This window comes from Mirounga angustirostris, unplaced genomic scaffold (assembly GCF_029215605.1).
Source record: "Mirounga angustirostris isolate CCGP_5_RB_7025 unplaced genomic scaffold, mMirAng1.0.hap1 SCAF_12, whole genome shotgun sequence".
Taxonomy (NCBI): Eukaryota; Metazoa; Chordata; class Mammalia; order Carnivora; family Phocidae; genus Mirounga; species Mirounga angustirostris.
The window spans coordinates 94,474,954-94,498,736 of NW_026991720.1; the positions used below are offsets into that span (position 1 = coordinate 94,474,954).

The 23,783-nt window shown below is 43.1% G+C and overlaps 1 protein-coding gene across 2 annotated transcripts in view; it reads right to left on the reverse strand.

Moving 5' to 3' along the window:
- GLI3 (GLI family zinc finger 3) overlaps window positions 1-23,783 on the reverse strand; it is a 276,807-nt gene that overhangs the window by 19,834 nt on the left and 233,190 nt on the right. The gene's annotated exons all lie outside the window — the stretch shown is intronic.

Here is a 23,783-nt window from a genome sequence, read left to right on the forward strand (position 1 = left end):
AATGTCCATTTAATTACTGAGGAAATCAATGTCCTGGGTGGATCCTTTCGGTTTTATTCTCTGGTTACCCCACATTCTGTTTGCCTTAATGTAAGATTCTTGCAAGGACTTTCTCAACGCACGTAAAAACACACCACAAATGAACCTGTTCAGTGAGAGAAAGCCCCCTTCGGATTCCATGCACTGCATGGTCATAAAAGAACGTTTAATTACTTTCTTGCTTAGGCTCTGACTCCTGAGTGAGTGGTCTCTGGGGGCCCCGCGGGTAAGATTCCACCCTCAGCCGGCCTTGCCCGGTTCCTCTAGGAGGGGGCCTGCCGCGGCAGGAAAAAGTGACGTGTGTTCTGCTTCCTGGACTTGAACACTGGGTGAGGGCAGAGAAAGGTAGTTGCTATGAACTCCCCGCTCCTCAAGCAGCTCCTGCCGATCACACGAATCCATCCCATATAAACTGCTCTTGGTTCACTTTTCCCCAAGCTACTGGAAATAAGCTCCTTGGATTGATGGACATGAAAGAACAAAGAGAAAGGATGGGAAGGAGGAAGGAAGAGGGAGGCAGGTGGAGCTGGAAAACAGAGTTAGAACTCGGGCTGAGTCTACTCCTAGAGGACAGGACCCACAGCTTCTAGCTTCATAGTCTCAGCAACTGGCTGGGGGTCCCTGGCACCTGGCAGGTCCTCAGTAAATATTTTGCTGAATTGATTGGACTCATGTGGCAAACTGAACTTTCACTGGACAAAAGAGATTGAACTTGATGCTTCTGCTTATCTTAACTTAGCTTCATTTCACCTAGTGTCCATACAATATGATTTTAATGTAATGTGTTTGATCACTTTAAGATGATACACTATCAAGAAGTCAAAAGGATGTGAATGATATCCAAACATGAATCCTACCTTGCTGGGTCGAATAAGGGAACACTGGGTGAGTGTACTCTTTTTGTTCTGCACACACACTTCCTGAACAGAACTGAGTGCTTGTTATCTAAGATCCCCAGGTCTCCAACAGGAGATGGTGGGATTATCAGAGTAAGAGCTAGAATATCTAGAGTTTTCTGAGGGGATGTTGCATTGAGCCGAGTCTCAAGTTTTCTAGAAACACTTTTTCTCATCAGTTAATAAATGCTTACTGTACATTACGTGATTGCAACACCCCATTCATCTGTCCTGCATTTACTCGTGCATACTGAGGTCCACTCCATACCAAGCCCCATGCTGGGGAACCAGACAGACATGCTTCCTGCCCTAAGAAAATGATAGTCTACCAGAGCCAAGCAGATAATGTCTTAAATTACTATACAATTATAGTTGTGATCAGTGTTGTTTTCAGGAAGGGTTTTCTAAAAATAATTAATAGGGGGTCTCAAATCCGTGTGATGCACCAAAGAGGAGGGTTAGCTTCTTCAGTGAAGGGGCATTTATGGTAGGGCCCAAGTGATGCGTGGAGACCTGCCAGGTGTGCAGATAAGAGACAGTGTGGGGAGAAAGGGTCACCATTGCAGAAAAGCGAGACCAATGGGACAGAACAGGGTGAGGACCATGTGTGGTACATAAAGAACACGCATGGCAGGAGAGGGTGGGTCTAGCAGACCCAGGAGGCATCCAGCATGGCCACTCCCTGGTGCGGTAAGAAGGCATGAGTTTCCACGGGCTGGGTGGATGCCACCAACACCCCACCAGTCCCCTCAGGTGCACGCCTGGCCAGAATAGCGATGGAAGGCTCCGAAGCAGAGGTTGAAACTGGCTGGCTGGCCAAGTCCTAGAAGCTGCCTACCGAGGTGTGGAGGGACCCACTACTAAGCTGGAGGAGGGAGTGGACAAGAAGCTGACGAGAGAGCAGTAACTGAAAGATCCCATTTCCTATTTATACCTCACCAACTCTCGTCGACCTTGGCCTCTGGGACAATGTCTGAAAATTCCAGGGCCGGGAATCGCATGCCGATCAGCCAGCCGATCTGCACGTGGGGAGGGACGAGGAAGAACCTTCGCTAGGCAGTAGGAGCAACCTCACTTTCAGAAAGGTTAGCGTCTGGGGGGTCTTCCCTCTCGGACCCCGTATAGGAGACCTGAGTAATGTCTAATAGGCTTTTGTAATTTTCTGAAACTGCTCTTGAGTGCAAACTTGGATTGAGACCACAAGTTATTTTTCTTGAAATGAGATTCTACCACCTCGGCTGGTGGGGACGGGGTCCAAGTGCTGAGCACGGGATGTAATCAATTACTCTAAAGAAATACGAAGACATCCTTCTGCTTACTTGGGTAGTTCAAATGCATTTTAGGCTGAACGCATTTCCTGACTCTAGATTTCAAGTGAAAAAAATAATTCTAAGAAATACATTTTACATGTCCATGTGTCCTAAACATTTACTTTTCTTTCACAAGCTGCTTGACCTCTGCAGCGAGGCAGACTCTACACTACAGGGGAAAGAACGTGCAGTGGGCATTGGAAGAAGCCTCCCAGACCAACTTCTGATGAGCTCTGTATCTCTGGACAGGTCAGTTCTCCTACTTGAACCTTAATTTTCTCATCTGTTAAATCCCGGTGATGAACTAGATTGGGTGTTGGCAAACTTTCTCTGTAAAAAGCCAGATAGGAACTACTTTAGGCTTTGCTGGCCAAAAGGTCGTAGGTACTCAAACTCTGCCACTGTTTTAGGTGAATGGCCATAGACAATGTGTAAATGAATGGGTGCAGCTGTTTACCTTTGACTTTATCTTTGACGCTGAACATTTCACGTGTCAAGAAACAGTCTTAAAATTTTTTTTTCTACCATTTAAAACTGAAAGAACCATTTCTTCCCTCATGGGCTGTGCAAAAGCAAGCAGGGGGTCAGAGCTGGACTGTGGGCCATCAGTTTGCTCATCCCTGACTAAGCGATTTCAGTTTCCTTCTTGGGCTAGCAGAGCAGCGTTCTTGGTCAGGCTTGTCAAGCCTGAGGAAGTGAAATTAGAGCGAGGGAGGTGTCAGTGCTAGGGAAAAGACAAAATCCACAGGAAGGAAAAAAAGTCAGGATCCTAGGCTAAACAAGGGGAGGGAGGGAGGCCAGACAGACTCCCCCTGCTCTGTGCTCCTAGGACCCGGTGGATCTTGCTCACCCAAATCCCCAGGTAGCTAAGAAGACTACACGCAGCGAATTCTTAGCATTCCACCAACAGAATGCTCTCGCATGAAGCTGGCCTGAAATTCAATGGGCATGTGTTTATTTGTGGTTTCATCGAACATTTGACTTCCTAGCAATGAAACGTTAATCAAATATATAAATAATTTAATTGGGGGGAAAATAATGCATGATTAAAGTCCAAACTAATCCAACACAAAGACATGCAATTTGCCAGTGGCGCAAGTTCCAGAAAGAGATAGATGGCGTAAATTACAGTGCCATGTGCCAACTCCCTCGGCTCGGCTGCTCGGAACTCTCCCCATCAGGACAACCAGGACAGGGACACCAGGACCGCACTGCACCACCCCACCCCCCACCCCCCCACGCACAGCTTCTGCAGGATTCCATCTTCCAAGCAGGACTGGAAGCATCTGCCTCAGGAAACTGATGGCTGTTGGAACAAGTAAATCTCTCAGGCACCCACAGCAAACCAACAAAGTTGCTGTGTCCCCAGTGGGACGTGTCTGCAGCCAGGTGAGCCAAGACCCCGCATTCCCATCCCTTCTGCTCCCCACGGCGCCCGGGGACACAGGGAGGAGGGAGAAGCCTCTCTGTCGGCCTGGCCTGGCCATTGAGGCAGCCTGGGAGGCTTCGGTGCTGTGGGCAGAAAGACCTAAAGGAAAATGGGGGAGAGGTAGCTTTTCTGTCACGGACAGCAAAATGGATGCTATAATGGCCTTCGCTAAGCTAATCAGAATCATTCTTCTTGCATCGTTATTTTGCTCCCAGGAAAGAACAGGTAGTTCTTCCTCAGTCTAACTGCAAACCCTTCAGATGAAGTGCATTCGTGTGCGGTCTATCGGTCCCGATTGTTGGTGGCCCTCCAAATAAAGCTGCTAGTCAAGCGGTTCAGGAACCTAGGAAGCATCCTTCTGCTTGCTCTCTGTCTCCCTCGCCTTCGGCCAGATTCCCCGCCGATTCCCACCCAGAAAGCGCAAGTTTTCACGATGGGTAAGCACCCTCCATCGAGGCAACTTCCTCAGAGGAGAAGCGACGGTAGGGCTCGAGGGGAGCGTGGAAGCTTCGCACACACATCCTCGTGCAAACTCAGTTCGAGGGGAGCGTGGAAGCTTCGCAGGTACATTCCCGTGCAAATTTGGCTCGAGGGGAGCGTGGAAGCTTCGCAGGTACATCCCCGTGCAAAATCAGCTCGAGGGGAGCGTGGAAGCTTCGCACACACATCCCCTTGCAAACTCCGCTCAAGGGCAGCACGCTGATCAGTAGACAAACGCCCCGCTGATCAAGGTCAGTGCTCTCCTAAAACCAGACAGCTCCTTCCCATGCAGAAGGTGAATTCCTCCCACTGTTGTAATGAAAATATTACCATTGAGCACACCTAAAACCAGGGAAGGCAGGACATGTAAAACTTTAGACTCAGCCCTCGCCATGATCTTCCTACGCCTCCCCTGTGCATAGGCATTACACACCTGTCTTTCTGTCCGTTCCTACTGTTTCTCAGGTAACACAGGATTTTGTCACCAATTTATAAGTTTTCTACAAAGTACACTGACAAGTTTTTCACAGCAGGAGATACAAAGAACATGGTCTTCAGTAGCATGGTGCTCAAGGAAATATGATCTGTCTCCACACAAAGACCCATGTGCATATGTACACACAAACACATACATGTCCGCACACACATACACAGTCCTACTGCTTTGACAGAAGAGAAAATAAAGACTGGGAGAGTAATGTATTTTGTATATGAATGCTCAAGACATCGGGATCTGCATTATGGGCGTGAAGCCTACGGATGCTCGCTGGACCCTCAGTTTTATTTCTGACTCATCCCTTTGCTACATTTCTCTGTATCTTAACCCACAAACACGCCACTATTTGATGCCATTATTTTATTTTAAAACTGAAGGAAATAAAACCGAAACCCTGCCTTCTCAGAAACTAGAAATGCTTGATGCTTTCTACATCTTTTCACACTGCTACCAGCTGAGCTCAGAAACCAGGCTCAAGTCAGTGAATATGTTTCGTAGAATTCAATAATTCGTAACTTTTAAGGATGTGCTGAGAGTGTATGTTAAGAAAGCATCCTATTTTAGCAGAGGATGGGATACAAGCAAGTAAACAATTTTAAATAAGCTCAATTTTCAATTTGTTTCCTGACTTTAGATTATCAATTTATTACAGTTGATTCTTGGACAACACAGGAGTTGGGGTGCTGACACCCTGCACACCTAAAAATCTGCATGCAGGTTTTCACTGCTCAAAAACTTAACTACTATTAGCCTACTGTTGACCAGAAGCCTTACTGATAATATTAACAGTCAATTAACGCATATATTGTATGTTATGTGTATTATACACTGTATTCTTTCAATAGAGTAAGCTGGAAAGAGAAAATGTTATTAAGAAAATCGTAAGGAAGAGAAAACACATTTACATGGTTTTCCTGTATTTATCAAAAAAAAAAAAAATCCACATGTAAGTGGACCCATGCAGTTCAAACCCACGTTCAAGAGTCACCAGCACTATCTCTTAGTAGTCCAGAGATATTTCTGTAAAAGAGAAAGACAAAAAATACTTTATAAGGCATTAAAGCTTCATGTACATTAAAACTGATTTGAGAGAGAAACTGGCATCGTTTGCCTATAAGAAACTATGCAAGAATCCTTTGAAACTTTCAATCTGAAAGGAGGCATATGCCTTCTTTTATTTATTTATTTATTTATTTGAGAGAGAACGAGAGAGGGAGAGCATAAAAGTGGGGAGGGTCAGAGGGAGCAGACTCCTCACTGAGCAGGGAGCCCAGTGCGGGACTCGATCCCGGGAGTCCAGGATCATGACTGGAGCCGAAGGCAGTTGCTCATCCAATTGAGCCACCCAGGTGCCCGGCATGTGCCTTCTTGTTGCGGGTATTTGAATCATGTGCCATATCTGAAAAGTTATACAAGTTTCGTGACACAGATTCTATTAGGGACACACTATGGATTCCTAACAGCTTCATTAGGCAGAAGTAGGAAAAAGCAGCAACCACTGACGATCAGGGCTGAAACAGTCCTTTTATCTCTATATGTGCTTTAATTTTAGATAAATAAAATAATTTAAAGGGTTTTGTTGGCACCATCAGTCGTCCTAATAGTATTTACAATGTGATGCTTCCTGTGGGAGGGATCGCCCCGAAGACCCCCCAACACAACTGCTTGAATCCGTACTGGTTTATAAAATATCCAGGCACCTTAATCAAAAATGGGGGCTCTAACTGCTAGGATAAATGAGGCAGAAGAGAGAATCAGTAATATAGAAGACCAAATGATGGAAAATAAAGAAGCTGAGAAAAAGAGAGATAAACAACTACTGGATCACGAGGGCAGAATTCGAGAGATAAGCGATACCATAAGACGAAACAACATTAGAATAATTGGGATCCCAGAAGAAGAAGAAAGAGAGAGAGGGGCAGAAGGTATAATGGAGCAAATTATAGCAGAGAACTTCCCTAATTTGGGGAAGGAAACAGGCATCAAAACCCCTCTCAAAATCAATAAAAATAGGTCAACACCCCGACATCTAATAGTAAAACTTACAAGTCTCATAGACAAAGAGAAAATCCTGAGAGCAGCTTGGGAGAAGAGATATGTAACCTACAATGGTAGAAACATTAGACTGGCAACAGACCTATCCACAGAGACCTGGCAGGCCAGGAAGGACTGGCACGATATATTCAGAGCACTAAATGAGAAAAGTATGCAGCCAAGAATACTCTATCCAGCTAGGCTGTCATTGAAAATTGAAGGAGAGATAAAAAGCTTCCAGGATAAACAAAAACTAAAGGAATTTGCAAACACAAAACCAGCCCTACAGGAAATCTTGAAAGGGGTCCTCTAAGCAGAGAGAGAGCCTAAAAGCAACATAGACCAGAAAGGAACACAGACAATATACGGTAACACTCACCTTACAGGCAATACAATGGCACTAAATTCCTATCTTTCAATAGTTACCCTGAATGTAAAGGGGCTAAATGCCCCAATCAAAAGACACAGGCTATCAGACTGGATTAAAAAACAAGACCCATCGATATGCTGTCTGCAAGAGACTCATTTTAGAACCAAAGACACCCCCAGATTGAAAGTGAGGGGGTAGAAAACCATTTACCATACTAATGGACACCAAAAGAAAGCTGGGGTGGCAATCCTTATATCAGACAAATTAGATTTTAAACCAAAGACTGTAATAAGAGATGAGGAAGGACATTATATCCTACTTAAAGGATCTATCCAACAAGAAGATCTAACAATTGTAAATATCTATGCCCCTAACATGGGAGCAGCCAATTATATAAGGCAATTAATAACAAAAGCAAAGAAACACATCCACAACAATACAATAATAGTGGGGAACTTTAATACCCCCCTCACTGAAATGGACAGATTGTCTAAGCAAAAGATCAACAAGGAAATAAAGACTTTAAATGACACACTGGACCAAATGGACTTCACAGACATATTCAGAACATTCCACCCCAAAGCAACGGAATACACATTCTTCTCTACTGCCCATGGAACATTCTCCAGAATAGATCACACCCTAGGTCATAAATCAGGTCTCAACCGGTACCAAAAGATTGGGATCATTCCCTGCCTATTTTCAGACCACAATGCTTTGAAACTAGGACTCAATCACAAGAGGAAAGTCGGAAAGAACTCAAATACATGGAGGCTAAAGAGCATCCTACTGAAGAATGAATGGGTCAACCAGGAAATTAAAGAAGAATTAAAAAAATACACGGAACAATGAAAATGAAAACACAACTATTCAAAATCTTTGGGATGCAGCAAAGGCAGTCCTAAGAGGAAAGTATATAGCAATACAAGCCTTTCTCAAGAAACAAGAAAGGTCTCAAGTACACAACCTAACCCTACACCTAAAGGAGCTGGAGAAAGAACAGCAAATAAAGCCTAAACCCAGCAGGAGAAGAGAAATAATAAAGATCAGAGCAGAAATCAATGAAATAGAAACTAAAAGAACAGTAGAACAGATCAACGAAACTAGGAGCTGGTTCTTTGAAAGAATTAACAAGATTGATAAACCCCTGGCCAGACTTATCAAAAAGAGAAGAGAAATGACCCAAATCAACAAAATCATGAATGAAAGACAGAGATCACAACCAACACCAAAGAAATACAAACAATTATAAGAACATATTATGAGCAACTCTATGCCAGCAAATTAGATAATCTGGAAGAAATGGAGGCATTCCTAGAGATGTATCAACTACCAAATCTGAACCAGGAAGAAATAGAAAACCTGAACAAACCTATAACCACTAAGGAAATTGAAGCAGTCATCAAAAATCTCCCAAAAAACAAAAGCCCAGGGCCAGATGGCTTCCCAGGGGAATTCTACCAAACATTTCAAGAAGAATTAATACCTATTCTTCTGAAACTGTTCCAAAAAATAGAAATGGAAGGAAAACTTCCAAACTCATTTTATGAGGCCAGCATTACCTTGATCCCAAAACCAGACAAAGACCCCATCAAAAAGGAGAATTACAGACCAATATCCCTGATGAACATGGATGCAAAAATTCTCACCAAAATATTAGCCAATAGGATCCAACAGTATATTAAAAGGATTATTCACCACGACCAAGTGGGATTTATTCCTGGGCTGCAAGGTTGGTTCACCATCTGCAAATCAACCAATGTGATGCAATACATTAACAAAAGAAAGAACAAGAATCATATGATCCTCTCAATAGATGCAGAAAAAGCTTTTGACAAAGTACAGCATCCTTTCTTGATCAAAACTCTTCAGAGTATAGGCATAGAGGGTACATACCTCAATATCATAAAAGCCATCTATGAAAAACCTACAGTGAATATCATTCTCAATGGGGAAAAACTGAGAGCTTTCCCCCTAAGGTCAGGAACGCGGCAGGGATGTCCACTATCACCACTGCTATTCAACATCGTATTGGAAGTCCTAGCCACAGCAATCAGACAACAAAAAGAAATCAAAGGCATCCAAATCGGCAAAGAAGAAGTCAAACTCTCACTCTTTGCAGATGATAGGATACTTTATGTGGAAAACCCAAAAGACTCCACCCCAAAACTGCTAGAACTCATACAGGAATTCAGTAAAGTGGCAGGATATAAAATCAATGCACAGAAGTCAGTGGCATTCCTATACACCAACAACAAGACAGAAGAAAGAGAAATTAAGGAGTCGATCCCATTTACAATTGCACCCAAAACCATAAGATACCTAGGAATAAATCTAACCAAAGAGACAAAGGATCTGTACTCAGAAAACTATAAAATACTCATGAAAGAAATTGAGGAAGACACAAAGAAATGGAAAAACGTTCCATGCTCATGGATTGGAAGAACAAATATTGTGAAGATGTCAATGCTACCTACAGCAATCTACACATTCAATGCAATCCCCATCAAAATACCATCCACTTTTTTCAAAAAATTGGAACAAATCATCCTAAAATTTGTATGGAACCAGAAAAGACCCCGCATAGCCAGAGGAATGCTGATAAAGAAAAGCAAAGCTGGCGGCATCACAATTCTGGACTCAAGCTCTATTACAAAGCTGTCATCATCAAGACAGCATGGTACTGGCACAAAAACAGACACATAGATCAATGGAACAGAATAGAGAGCCCAGAAATGGACCCTCAACTCTATGGTCAACTCATCTTTGACAAAGCAGGAAAGAATGTCCAATGGAACAAAGACAGTCTCTTCAACAAATGGTGTTGGGAAAATTGGATAGCCACATGCAGAAGAATGAAACTGGACCATTTCCTTACACCACACACAAAAATAGACTCCAAATGGTTGAAAGACCTCAATGTGAGACAGGAGTCCATCAAAATCCTAAAGGAGAACACAGGCAGCAACCTCTTCGACCTCAGCTGCAGCAACTTCTTTCTAGAAACATCGCCAAAGGCAAGGGAAGCAAGGGCAAAAATGAACTCTTGGGACTTCATCAAGATAAAAAGCTTTTGCAAAGCAAAGGAAACAGTCAACAAAAGCAAAAGACAACTGACAGAATGGGAGAAGATATTTGCAAATGACATATCAGATAAAGGGCTAGTATCCAAAATCTAAAAGAACTCATCAAACTCAACACCCAAAGAACAAAGAATCCAATCAAGAAATGGGCAGAAGACATGAACGGACATTTTTCCAAAGAAGACATCCAAATGGCCAACAGACACATGAAAAAGTGCTCAACATTGCTCGGCATCAGGGAAATCCAAATCAAAACCTCAATGAGATACCACCTCACACCAGTCAGAATGGCTAAAATTAAGAAGTCAGGAAACGACAGATGTTGGCGGGGATGTGGAGAAAGGGGAACCCTCCTAGACTGTTGGTGGGAATGCAAGCTGGTGCAGCCACTCTGGAAAACAGTATGGAGGTTCCTCAAAAAGTTGAAAATAGAGCTACCATATGATCCAGCAATTGCATTACTGGGTATTTACCCCAAAGATACAAAAGTAGGGATCAAAAGGGTACATGCACCCCAATGTTTATAGCAGCAATGTCCACAATAGCCAAACTGTGGAAAGAGCCAAGATGTCCATTGACAGATGAATGGATAAAGAAGATGTGGTATATATGCACAATGGAATATTATGCAGCCATCAAAAGGAATGAGATCTTGCCATTTGCAATGACGTGGATGGAACTGGAGGGTATTATGTTGAGTGAAATAAGTCAAACAGAGAAAGACATGTATCATATGATCTCACTGATATGAGGAATTCTTAATCTCAGAAAACAAACTGAGGTTTGCCGGAGTGAGGGGTGGGGTGGGAGGGATGGGGTGACTGGGTGATAGACACTGGGGAGGGTATGTGCTCTGCTAAGCGTTGTGAATTGTGCAAGACTGTTGAATCTCAGATCTGTACCTCTGAAACAAATAATGCAATATATGTTAAGAAAAAAAAAGAAGAAGAAGGTAGTGGGAGGGGAAGAATGAAGCGGGGGAAATCGGAGGGGTAGACGAACCATGAGAGATGATGGACTCTGAAAAACAAACTGAATGTTCTGGGGGGGAGGGGGGTGGGAGCATGGGTTGGCCTGGTGGTGGGTATTGAGGACGGCACGTTCTGCATGGAGCACTGGGTGTTATGCACAAACAATGAATCATGGAACACTACATCTAAAACTAATGATGTAATGTATGGGGATTAACATAAGAATAAAAAAAATCTTAAAAAAAAATATCTAGGCACCTTTCAGTTTTCTGATACAACTCAATAATTATACAGAAAAATATCAAAAGGACTCAAGACTTTGGGTACTATACACCATTCTCTTTATATAAATAAAATACTTGCTTCTTTCTGGTCTGTGAATATTAAGAATTAGGCAGAGATGAAAAACAAAAATCTGCTTCCTGGTGAAGAAGGAATAAATAAATGGAGTCTCTCGGACAGGTAATCAAACCTTGTGTCTAGGTACAAATCAATAACAAAACTACTTTTTTTTCCATGTGTAAGAAAAGACAAAGTTCTCTGAGAAGGTAAATGTCCGAACAGAGGGCTTCACAGTGTTGGATTTAGAGAATGGACGCTAACGCAGCCCCCCACCACACCCCTGTAGGCTGGACACACAGCTTCACTACAGTGGAGGCTCACCACGCTCTCGACACGCACCACCACGTGGGTGAGCTATGTGAAGGAAGGCAGCCACCAAAGGACGCAGATTGTGTGATTCCATTTATACAAATGCCCAGAATAGGCAAGTGTATATAGAAGGGAGGTAAGACTAGTGGTTCCCTGTGGCTAAGAAAGTATTGGGAGGTGGGATTTCTTTTGGCGGTAATGAAGATGTTGTAAATTTGGCTGAAAGGATGGTTGCACAACTCTTGTGTATACACTGAGCTGTAGACTTTATTTTTTTATTTTTTTTTAAAGATTTTATTTATTTATCTGACAGAGAGAGAGAGAGAACAAGTAGGCAGAGGGAGAGGGAGAAGCAGGCTCCCCGCTGAGCAGGGAGCCCGATGCGGGGCTCAATCCCAGGACCCCGGGATCATGACCTGAGCCGAAGGCAGACGCTTAACCGGCTGAGCCACCCAGGCACCCCTGAGCTGTAGACTTTAAATGGGTGAATCACATGGTATATGAATTTGGGTTTCCGTAGTGCAGTAGTTATCATGTTTGCCTCACACGTGGTATATGAATTATATGTCAATAAAGATGTTAACCCCTCATCGCTCCCCCCCAAAAAGAGAGAACCATGAAAGTGTCCATTTGACCTTTGAACAACATGGGTTTGAACTGTGTGGGTCCACCTATATGCAGATTTTTTAGAGTACATTATTATAAATGTATTCTCTCTCCCTTATGACTTTCTAGCTTATTTTTTCTAGCTTATTTTATTGTAAGAATACAGTAAATAATACATATACAACATATGTCCTAATCAACTATTTACATTATTGGTAAGAATTCCAGTCAATAGTAGGTTATTAGTAGTTTAGTTTTGGAAGAGTCAAAAGTTATACACAGATTTCCCACTGCACAGAAAGGTCAATGCTCCAACCCTCCATGTTGTTAAGGGTTGACATATTTGGTGAGGGACTCTGGTGACAGAGGGGACAGTGGGGGGAGAAAGGAAAAGTGGGTGAAGAACAGGGAATAGCCAGGTTGGATCTGACTTTGCCCTGCATCCAGCCCTCAGACAGAGGTCAGCCCTAGCAAATGGTTTCTCATGGAAGGACAAGGGGGCACCTTAATCACAACTTCTACTATAGAACATACACTAACACACACACAAACACACACACACATGATCCACAGACAGAGTTAAAACAGAACATACTTCTATGACACAATATTTCCTGGTGGATTTCACACTGGACTCAGAGTTAACAACCTGAGAACGTCACATAAATGACAATTTCTCCTTATATCCCTTCCTCATCTTTCAAGTTGTAGAGATGAGTGGAAAGATGGACAACACTGAACTTTGTGCAGAGTTGGAAACAAAGCTAAAACAACATACGCTCATATTAGTTCAAGTGTGTGAAGCAAAACAGTGTATGATTTGAAAAAACTGGTATTTTCTAAGACATGATATAGTCTAAAATTTACTAAAACCTCATGGAAAATTCAAGTACAGTTAATTCAGAATCTGTAGTTTTGGTTTTGTTGCTACCTTGAATTATAAAATTACTAGGTGTAAGTCTAATTTGTGATATAATCTTTTTGAAGATTTTATTTATTTGAGAGCGAGAGAAAGAAAGAGAGAGAAAGAGCATAAGTAGGGCAGAGGGAGAAGCAGACTCCTCGCTGAGCAGGGAGCCCAATGCGGGGCTCGATCCCAGGACCCTGAGATCATGACGTGAGTCGAAGGCAGATGCCTGAACGACTGAGCCACCCAGGCGCCCCTAGCTTGTGGCAGAATTGACCTAGCCTGTAACTCCTCCCCCTCCAAAAGTGCATGTGGTACTCTTTCCAAATCATATACATACAGGAACAATATGCTGACCTAATGTTAAGATGACCTCAAACATCAGGAAATTTTAGTTTTTGAGAAGAATTTTTAAAAAGCAAAATGTAACCATTATATGGATTAATTTCCTTACACTAGTTCTGTAAAAAGAAAACATCCTCATTCTTCAAAGTGGGTTAAGGGCCTCTCATTCCTTGTAAGAAGTGTAAAAGTTCTCTTTCTCTTTCAGTTTTGTTCTCTGACTTCTAAATTATTTTACAAAACATCATTGTAACTCTTCTCTTTTAATAAGGTTCTCTTACAGTTTAATAAAGGTGTGTTTTGTTTAAAAAACAAAAAAACTGAGAACTTTTCTAGAAGCGTCAGCATTTACATCCCACTGAGATTTTAAAAAGAGAGGTAAAGTGGCTTCATCACATCCTCCAAGCCATCTAAGACTGTTTACATCCTTTCTACAAATTACTGGGCTCACCATTTTATCTTATTCTTAAACATACCAACTTTTGTTTCAGTCAAAATAACAATAAAAACACGAACTCTTCTTAAGTAAAAGGACTGGGGGCCTAGTTACCAAAAACAAAGATACAAAGAGTTAAGCAAGTAAGGATTTCATAGCATCCGTTCTGGAAATAAGAAGCATGCTAACTGCAGAGTGGCAAGATAATCTCAGTTGTGTAATCACAGGATGAAATAGTTTGGAAAACGAAATCTCCAGAACACTCCAAAACATTTTCTTTTTCGTCTTTTGCAATAAGCCCATCCACCACATACAGCAAGTACCAAGGTTTCTGATCACACCACTAGGCCCAAAGACACAGTGAGAGCCAGGCTTCCCTGCTCCTCAACTGGCTTCGAATGGGAACAAGAGCAAGGCCGGAGGGTCCAGCATAGGCGGCCACAAAATGCAACCTCTCCCAAAACCCAGATGAATTAGTCACTCATAGGAATGGATCATTTCTACGAATCCAGGATATCTGGAAAGCATTACCATCCACAGATCACCAAATTAAAGATTTCAGAAGCCAAACTGTGTCCTAGAGGATTAAAATCTTCCCACCTTGTGGGCTTGGATTTCTGTCATGAAGAGAAAAGAAAGTTAATGGATAGTTTCTCTGTAGAATAATAATTCCTGCTAGTATTTACAGAGCAGCTATACTCTTCAACCTATTGTCAAAACAATTCTTTCTTTTGTGATAAAACTTTAAAAGGTAGGTTGGCTTGGTACAACAATATAAATACAATTATAACAGGACCCCTTACACTCCTAATTTTAAGGTGACAAATGCTTGCACACACACACGCACACACACACCCCCGATTCAATTTTAAAGTCTCCCTGAATGCAAAGGTAGATGCAAATGTTTCCTGTTTGAGATGAGAGATATTAAGAGTTCCATTATCTAGAAGTATACAGAATTTTAGCCTTTAATTATTCCTTAATTTTTATGATCTTGGCAATCCCCACGGAGCCTGAGCATACAGACCCCACTCTTTGTAAAGAGCCTGAATATACAATGTGGTTATGAGAAAATTTGAAATTCAAGAACAGCATAAACAGAGACGAGTGACAGATGTGATCCGATTTGAATGGGTGGGCTCTGTCTTCACCGCCCTTTATAAAAGTGACCTCACTCCCTCTATACTCCCAAAGGCTGATCCAGAACATCACAACAATCAGCCTTTAAGCTCGTGTACGGTCTTACAAGTTTTTAAATCATAATTCTGATGACTAAAATACTTGTTAAAATAATAACAGATAAAATAAAATGTATCTGAATTTCAAATGATAGTTTATTTTTGGAGAAATTTATTTGGAGAAAATAATTTATTTTATTTTGGAGAAAAGTCAAGAGTCTTTTTCCCGGGACCCTTTGAAGATACAAGGTAGCAGAGTTATGCTGATGCTAGCCCAGACCAATCCTCATCCCCAAGGGTTTCTGCCCATTAGGGCTAGGGGAGGTTCCTGCCTGGAAACCGCTAGGAGTCTTCCTTCAGAGTCAAAAGGAGGTTAGGTGAGTGTGTGTGTACGTGTGTAAAGAAGGGTCTGGGGCCGCTAATGACGCAAACCCAGTCAAATCTCAAGAGCTACTGGAAGAAAGGAAGAAGGCAGGCAAGCAGGCAAAATTATCCACTTGGAAATCTGCCCACATGTCCCCGCTGAGCTGACTCATTCATTCACTATTAACTCAATGCTTATTTATGATATCACAGTTACTGTGCTAAACTCTGAAAAGGCAAGACTGAGTAAGACATGTCCACTGGATGTCGTCCAAGATTGGCTGTAGGAATGCAGAAAGGGGTACTGTTTAAAAATCAGCTTTCACCTCATGGACACCTCTGCAATGAAAAAAGCAAGCTACCCCCCAAAATGCATGACTTTCTTCCTCTCTCATGGTTCCATGTCACAAGAAAGCTAGCAGCCAGTGCCCAGGGCTTGCCTGGGTTTATCTCCCCAAAACAGGACAGAGAAGAAGCCCCAGGACATCCCCATTTTAGCAAGCTTTTCAACGTGTGGAACTATTCTGCTGCTTTTCAACGAACTCAAGTTGAAGTCCCCCTTCAAAACACCTTCATCCCTGATTGCTGGCACATGTAAGAATATCAGAATAAAATATCCTATACAACATGGGCACACACGAATTAGTCCATGTGTAGATGACAATTTTCTTTACCAAGTTAGTATCAAGGCATAGAGTTTATAGAAAACAAACAAACAAAAAACACTGGCCCAGACATTAGGATATAGGAATTCATTCATTTGTATTTTGGGGGCAAAAGGAATGTGAGTAAGACATGGGCACTGTGTCTGAGAAGATGATATTTTACCATTTTATTTACTTATTTTTTAAAGATTTTTTTATTTATTCATTAGAGAGACAGAGAGCACACGAGCAGGGAGCAGCAGAGGGAGAGGGAGAAGCAGACTCCCCGCTGAGCAGGGAGCCCAACGTGGGGCTCGAGCCCAGGACCCTGAGGTCACGACCTGAGCTAAAGGCAGACATTTAACCCACTGAAGCACCCAGGCGCCCCGAAGATGCTATTTTATATTGGGTGAATGGGAAACAAGTAGTTTAAAGAAAATGGGATAGGGGACAGAGTGAAGTCAGGGAAGGCTTCACAAGCAGGTACATGAGTTGAATCCAGAATAAAGAGAGGGAACCTGACCCAGAGAACAGTGTATCCTAGAGGAGGGACTAGAGCTACAGAGGTCCAGGGTCAAGGAAGAACATGATGTGTGGGCAAATGCCACCCAGTGTGGGGTGAGGGTGAGGGTGTGTGTGCACGCTTACATACTACAGGAGGGGTGAACGAGGGAGCAGGGAGGGCGCCTTGCCGTAGTACCTTGGCTGCAGCGAAACCACGAGGGGTGCTGAATGCTCGAAGGAACCTACATTATACCCCCGGCAACCAAGAAGACGATGGAGAGAAAGGGCTAGATTGAGAGACAATTTGGGATAGTTTGTGGATGGTGAATCAGAGAGAGGAGTAATAGGTGATACGGAAGTTTCTGGCTTGAAAGATTCAGAGAGAATTTGTGAGATTGGGTGTCTGTTTGGGACACGGCATTTTGGAAGTGCCCCCAGGACATCTCCATAAGGAGAAACGACAGAGAAGACATGTCTGAAGAATTAGGGATCTAGGAGAGGTTGTAGCTGAAGGAGGAGGGCCGTCCCCTTCCCTACCCCTGTATTATCTTTGGTGAGCCCCACACACAGAACTTTAAGGACTTTGCAAAGCCCAATTTGAAAAGCCCAAGCTATGGAGACTGCATGGAGGAGGAAGGGGGGCCGCTGGGGATGATGATGGGAAACTGGTGTTTGAGAGACAGGGAGGGAAATGAGGAAGTGGAGGAGAGACAGAGCAGACGGCACGCAGTGGCTGGGACTGGGGCGCAGGGGTGTATCTGGAAGAACCCTGGGACCTGCAGGGCTGGAAGCAAAGACGGCTCCCCACATCTTGTGGTCCGGTCACCAACACCTGAGTGCCCAGCAAGATGGGATGGAAGCGGGGGGCACCCAAGGACCACGGAGACCAGGCGTGGCAGGGTGCGGGTGGGGACGCCCGCCACCTGGTCCCTGCAGAGCCAACGCCGTGAAGGCAAAGGCCACCCCAGAGGCTGAGCAACCTGGACATGCAGGAGGAGACGCCTGGCTGTCCTCTGGGATGGGGTCACTACGCCAAGATTATTGGACCTCCTTCAAGTCCTCCTTCCAGTGTCACCTCCTTAATGAGACTGATCACCCCATTTATAGTACAACCTCCTCACCCCTGAACTCTCCACCCCCTGGCCCTGCTGCTCCCTTTTCCCCATGGCCCTCATCACCTTGAACACACTCTTCTCTATGTACAGACCGTTCCTGATTTATTGCCTGCCTCCCCATGAGAATGTAAATTCCGCACAGGCAGAGATTTTTATTGATTTCGCTCACTGATGTATTCCAAGTGCCTGAAACAGTGCCCAGCATATAGTAAATGCTCAATAAATATTTGTTGGAGGCATTTGTTATTGGAAATACCATGCTGAGCATTGAGGTGGGCCCAGGTCTCAGCATTACCCCCAGTCCGCCGCTGTGGGTTTGTGCTTTGAGAACCAGAAGCCCCAGGAAACAGAAGCAATTTCCTGTGATTCCTCTACTCTCAGCAATCTGATAAACCTCAGCCTCTCATATGCCTTCAGGGTCCACCAAACAGCCCTTTTTTACTGTGACTGTAGTTTGAGGTTTTGAGCTAGTAGTGACATAATTCAGTTATCTGAGTTGGTTCCCATACATTATCAGTGAAAAGGGATTCTAAAATTTATTTTTGCCCACCATCGCCATGTTGATACAGGTCTGGGGTGAGAGTTCTGGCGTCTAAGTGCTAAGCCTTCCTGTGAATGTTCGTTCCACTGGCCGTGGAAAGCACATAATTTTAGGTTTTACGATAGGTTTCTCTTGAAAATAATTCAATGATGCTTCAGATGGAGAGAAAAAAGGCCAAGTTACCCTTGTGATCAGGCTATACACTGGAATTCTGCCCCTGGCTATTGTTTTTGTCGAGAGTTTATCCAGAGATTTCTTCCTAATGCCCCGCTGTTAAGTAATAGAAGACCGAAGGGCAGATTTCATCTTTAATCTGCTTGTGCAAATCTCATTAAGGTCATGGAAATCTTGTCTGCACCATGACCAAAGTGTTGGAAGAGACAGCAACGAGGAAGTAAGGTTGCTCATACATTGTTTCAACCGGAGACATAAGGAAAACACAGATTTAAACTTGCAACTAAAAAAACGCACGTGTGTGTGTGTTTGTGTGAAATGATCTGTGGCCCTTCCAAAAGAGAAGGGGGAAGCCAGCCCACCTAGTGCTGAGCACCATCCTTTCCATGGAGAAATCACTCTTGGGGGAGGTGACTTTCCTTGAATTTGAGCCATTCCTGCATTTTGATTTTTTTGTTTGTTTTTGTTTTGCCTTTTACCTCCCTAGCAAAGTAAAAATTTCACTTCTCAAGAAGAGCTAATTTATTCCTAAAAATATGCTTTTAATTTGGGGGCTTGCTTCTATAAAACATATTTTCCTAAGCACATTTTCCTAGGAAAACATGGCCAGTATATATTGTGTAATCGTGCAACTTTTAAAAAGTTTCATTTGAGACTTCAAGCGTATGCCTTCAACATATAGGTGGCTTTCATAATTGTCTCCACATTGCATAGGAACAGAATATGAATACAGTATGATTATAAGAGTGCAGAAATGGGTTAAAAGGTTATGAATTTTAACACTCTGTAGGGAGAAAACAGTGAATGCATTTGCCAGAAAAACCCAGAGACTGAATGAAGCTAATTGAATCTCAATGTTTGGTCCACATTTTGTCACCTGGGTATTTAAAGTAAAAGCATACTATTTGTCATCTTATCTAAATTACCTGCAAAGTGACTTCTATGCATTTCATTTTTCAGGTAACTCAAGCACAACAATGAGTATCACCAGAATGTTTTAAGAGTCGTGTATGGCGCTGGGGCTCCAGGCTATCCTCTTCGAGGTCCTTCCCATGAACCGATATAAATCCACTGTACAAGGCCATGGGAAGGTGAGGACCAGCGTTATGATCATTCTTGCTTTGTCTTCTCCTGCCCTCTGTTTCTAGGGATGGGGCAGGCAGGCTGTGCGCACTGCTCCCTTGCTAAAGCCCACTTCTGTGCTGGGCCTGCTTGACCCATGTCTTTCCATGTGGTTACTCCTCTCTTATCCTTTATCTCCTACAGGAGGATGTTCCTGATGCTCAGAGAGGTTCAGAAACTTACCTACTAGTGCACCACAAGTTTGTGGAAGAGATCGGAACAGAATCCAGTGCAAAACTTTTCACCCACACATAGATGGGACTGAGGGGAAACAGCGGTAAACTCAAGGTCAAGAAAGAGTCATCTGTCAGAAATAGCCAAAGGGTTCACCAGAAGGGGAGTTTTTCTTTTTAATTAAATGCTATAAAAAGTGCACTGTCGAGAGAGGGTGGAGATGTATGCTTCATTGTAGCTATAGCATGATTTTTATTTAATCTGAACGCATGAGACTGCACACAAAGGGAAGAAAGGAGGGAGGGAGGGAGGGAGGGAGAGAGGGAAGGAAGGAAGGAAGGAAGGAAGGAAGGAAGGAAGGAAGGAAGGAAGGAAGGAAGGAAGGAGGGAGGGAGGGAAGGAAGGAAACATACGCATTGTGCACACACACATACACACACACTATACTGCTTAGATTCTGTATGAATTCCAAGATCCTAGACTCCGGGGTACTATGAAAACCAGTAACCAACATTACGAGGGTTAAATAAGTTATCCTTGGTTGGAAATGGCCTTGACCTCTGGCAACTGGTGGTCTGGAAGGAGAGAGAAAATCAAAGAGAAATTGCCCTTTACTTCAAATGGCAAATTTGCTGGTTTTGGATACCAGGGACTGTGGTTCAACTCCCAGGAGGGATGTGTTAATAATTCATACATCTGATGGGGAGAAAACTGCTATTTTTAGGGAACTCATTTTTTTGGTAGCTAAATGCCTTTAAATTATATGTAACCTACATTTATACAAACTGTAATTCCTCTTTATTCCTGTCTTGAACCATTATTATTAAAATGAGCTGGGTAGTTTTCCTGACTTAATTTATCATTAAAAAATTATTGGTTAGAATAGTGATTTTTTTTTCCCCAAGACCACGTGAGAGAGAAGGCATCTCTTCTCAGAGCCATGGCCAATCCACTCTCCCAGTGGCTTTCACTGAGCTTCAGCAGTTCAAACATACCCAACTTGTACCTTTAAAATGCTCAACACAGAGAATTCCCTGTGGGTTAGTCAACTGCTGGCTCATATACAAAGAAAATACTGTATTTTGCTCTGAAGAGCTTTCTGCATCAATTTAAACACAGTGAGACAGACACAATATCCCAGAGAGAGGAAAACCTACCTTATTACATTCCTGACCCAAGAGAAAGGATTTGCCCTTAGGACATAAAAGGAACCCGTGGGGGTATGGAGGAGAGTTATCTAATCCCAAACATAAGAACAGTTCATAATGCAGCATGACAATGCTTTTAATCGCTGACATAATTGTAATATGTGTATATAATATGATACAAGGAAAGTCAATGCAGCTTGCTTTTGAGCCTGAGAGCCTTTCTTCGGTGTTCTACTTTAGGTCTTTGGGATTTTATACGTGCTTGGGGGAATTTCCAGGGGGAGGTAACGTGATATCGTAAGGATTCTTTCTCAGTAAGATCACATCTTGTTCCGATTTGAGCCGATGCGTCTGTATGTGGCAAGGGTGGTAAAGTGAAACTTTGAGCTCTGTGAATGCAGTGTTTTACAAGTCTTCCTTGATTTCCTAGGCAAGGCCACGGGGCCATGAAACCCGGGCAGAAGGACTGGGATTTTTATTTCTTCATATTGGAAAGCTCCGGCAGACACACTCTCTTCATCTCAGCTGAGAGTGGTGTGGGCGTTAGCCATTTCCCTTTTATGGCTATATAAAAAGATTTTTTTTTTTTCCTAACAGAGGTTTGGGTTTTTCTTCCCTCTGATGTTTCCATACACAATATAATCTAAGTCTAAGATGCCATCTCTCAGGGAAGAACTGCATCCTTGCCTTACAGGTTGGAAGGCTGGCAAAGAAACCTGACATTCTGAGAAGTTCGCCTTTTATTTTTTTCCCCCTTATTTATGGAAGGAATTTTACAGCATCCTTAAAAGCTGCTACGTGGTGGCTGGACTTGGCCAGCTGTGCAGCTGACGTTCTTTACTTCCACTGGGCTTGCCTGTGACGGGGGGGTTGTCAATGTTCACATTTTATTGAAGTGGAGGCTGTTGACTATTCCTGGCAGAGCCAACGATCGTTCCAGATCACGGCCTCTCAGAACCACTGCTGCTCTGGGCGTGCATATGAGTAGACGAGCCAAGGAGAAGAAACATACAACGGGACAGAAATTTACAAAGAAAAGAGGGAAGGAAGGAAAGAGCCGGACGGAAAGCGTGTCTCAACTCTCCTGATCACTGAAACTCCCCTAAGGATACCTTCTGCTCTGCATTCTTGATGGGTTTATCGTGCAGGAGCAAGGCTGTTAGCCTTCCTAGCCTGTTTCCAGAGAAGAGGGACTATGGCTCCTTCATCTGGGCGCCCACAAGCGTTCCTTGTGACCTCCACACAGCAGGTGCTCAGGAAATGGTGCTGGGCTGAACGACAGGAACCCATAACGTGATGCAATCATGTCAGTTTTCTTGTATTTCACTGTGGGTGGTGTGAGGCTATTCACCCACCCACATGCACTAAAAAGATGGTCCCGATCCAGCTCTCGTACAGGTAATTTTTCTTGCGGTACTTTGCAGGGAAGCTTACGGTCCAGGGCCGAGGACATCTATATGCCTACTGCACAGAGACTCTGTTTTGTTTGTTTGTTTTGCTGGCGAGAGGCAAGGATCAGGAATTCTTTTTCCTTCAGATGTTGTCGTTAAACTGGCCCCACCAGGTCGTCCTAAGGTAATGCTTGGAAAGAGGAGGTGAACGAAGGAAGTGGTCATTAGGGAGTTAGAAGAGCCAAGAGCTGACTTCATTTATTTTATAAGTAAATGGAGACAACTGAAGTAATCAATATATGACAGCTCTTCTAAGGTATTCGCACCACAGGCTCGAATTCCAAGCATGTGACAGAGAACGCTGTATTTTCTTTATACATATTTAAAAAAAAAAATACCTCTTGCACTGCGTCTTATCTGAAGTGTCCAGAAGGCCCGTAAAAACTGTTCAAAGGATGCCCAAGATTTGCTGCAACCCAACTGCTTCTTGCTACGGCAAGACATGGGTTATGCCAAACAAACTGGTAAAGAAGAAGCATTGATGGGCCTACTGCACAGCCATCATTTTTAGAATTTTTGCCTTCTTTAATGCCTCCAAAATATATTCCAGTTCTAACTTTTAAAACCTCTCATTGGCCTATGAAGTCCAAAATGCACTACTTTTGGCAAGAAAGTAGAATCATGAACTGCGGCATTTCAATAGCGTATTTAATTTAATTGGCAGAGGTTGGGAACTGTGTTAACATGGTATTGGCTCCATACAAATTGCAGTGATGGAGCCAACTTGGTGCTCAAGCTATGGATGTTTCCCCTTGTACACGACTCACCAAGTGATCTGTCAAACTTTAGACATCAGAAGTCAAATCACTTTTTTGCTAAATAAAGCTTGCGGTGAATGTGGGCTCACATCTTCAATTATTTTGTTTCTTTCCGCCTAAAAGTATTTTTTCAACCAAATCTATTTTGATGTCCATTTACTTTTCCGTATTTCCCCCCATATGGCTTTTCAGCCTCCATGGAGAGCATGAGCACATGGATTTAACTCTTGTTCAAGAGGATCCAAAGTTTGCCACATTTAGTATGGAGTTCTCTGAAAAAGTTGGAAGTTGGCTTTGGATATAAATCACATTATTCAGATGAGTGGAGCTTCTTGCTGAAAGAGGGTAGTGCACCATTTTCCTCACTTTCCATTGGGCACAACGGCATGGGAGACATTACTACTAATAAAAGTCTAGCTTCAGATGGCAAAAACTATGAAGAAACAAATGGAACCATCTGGAAGAACATGGGAGCCGCATGGACGTGACAGAGAATACCTGTTTCCACTGTTGCATTCAGAACAACAGCACTGAGAACACAGGCCACGGCTGACCGTTACT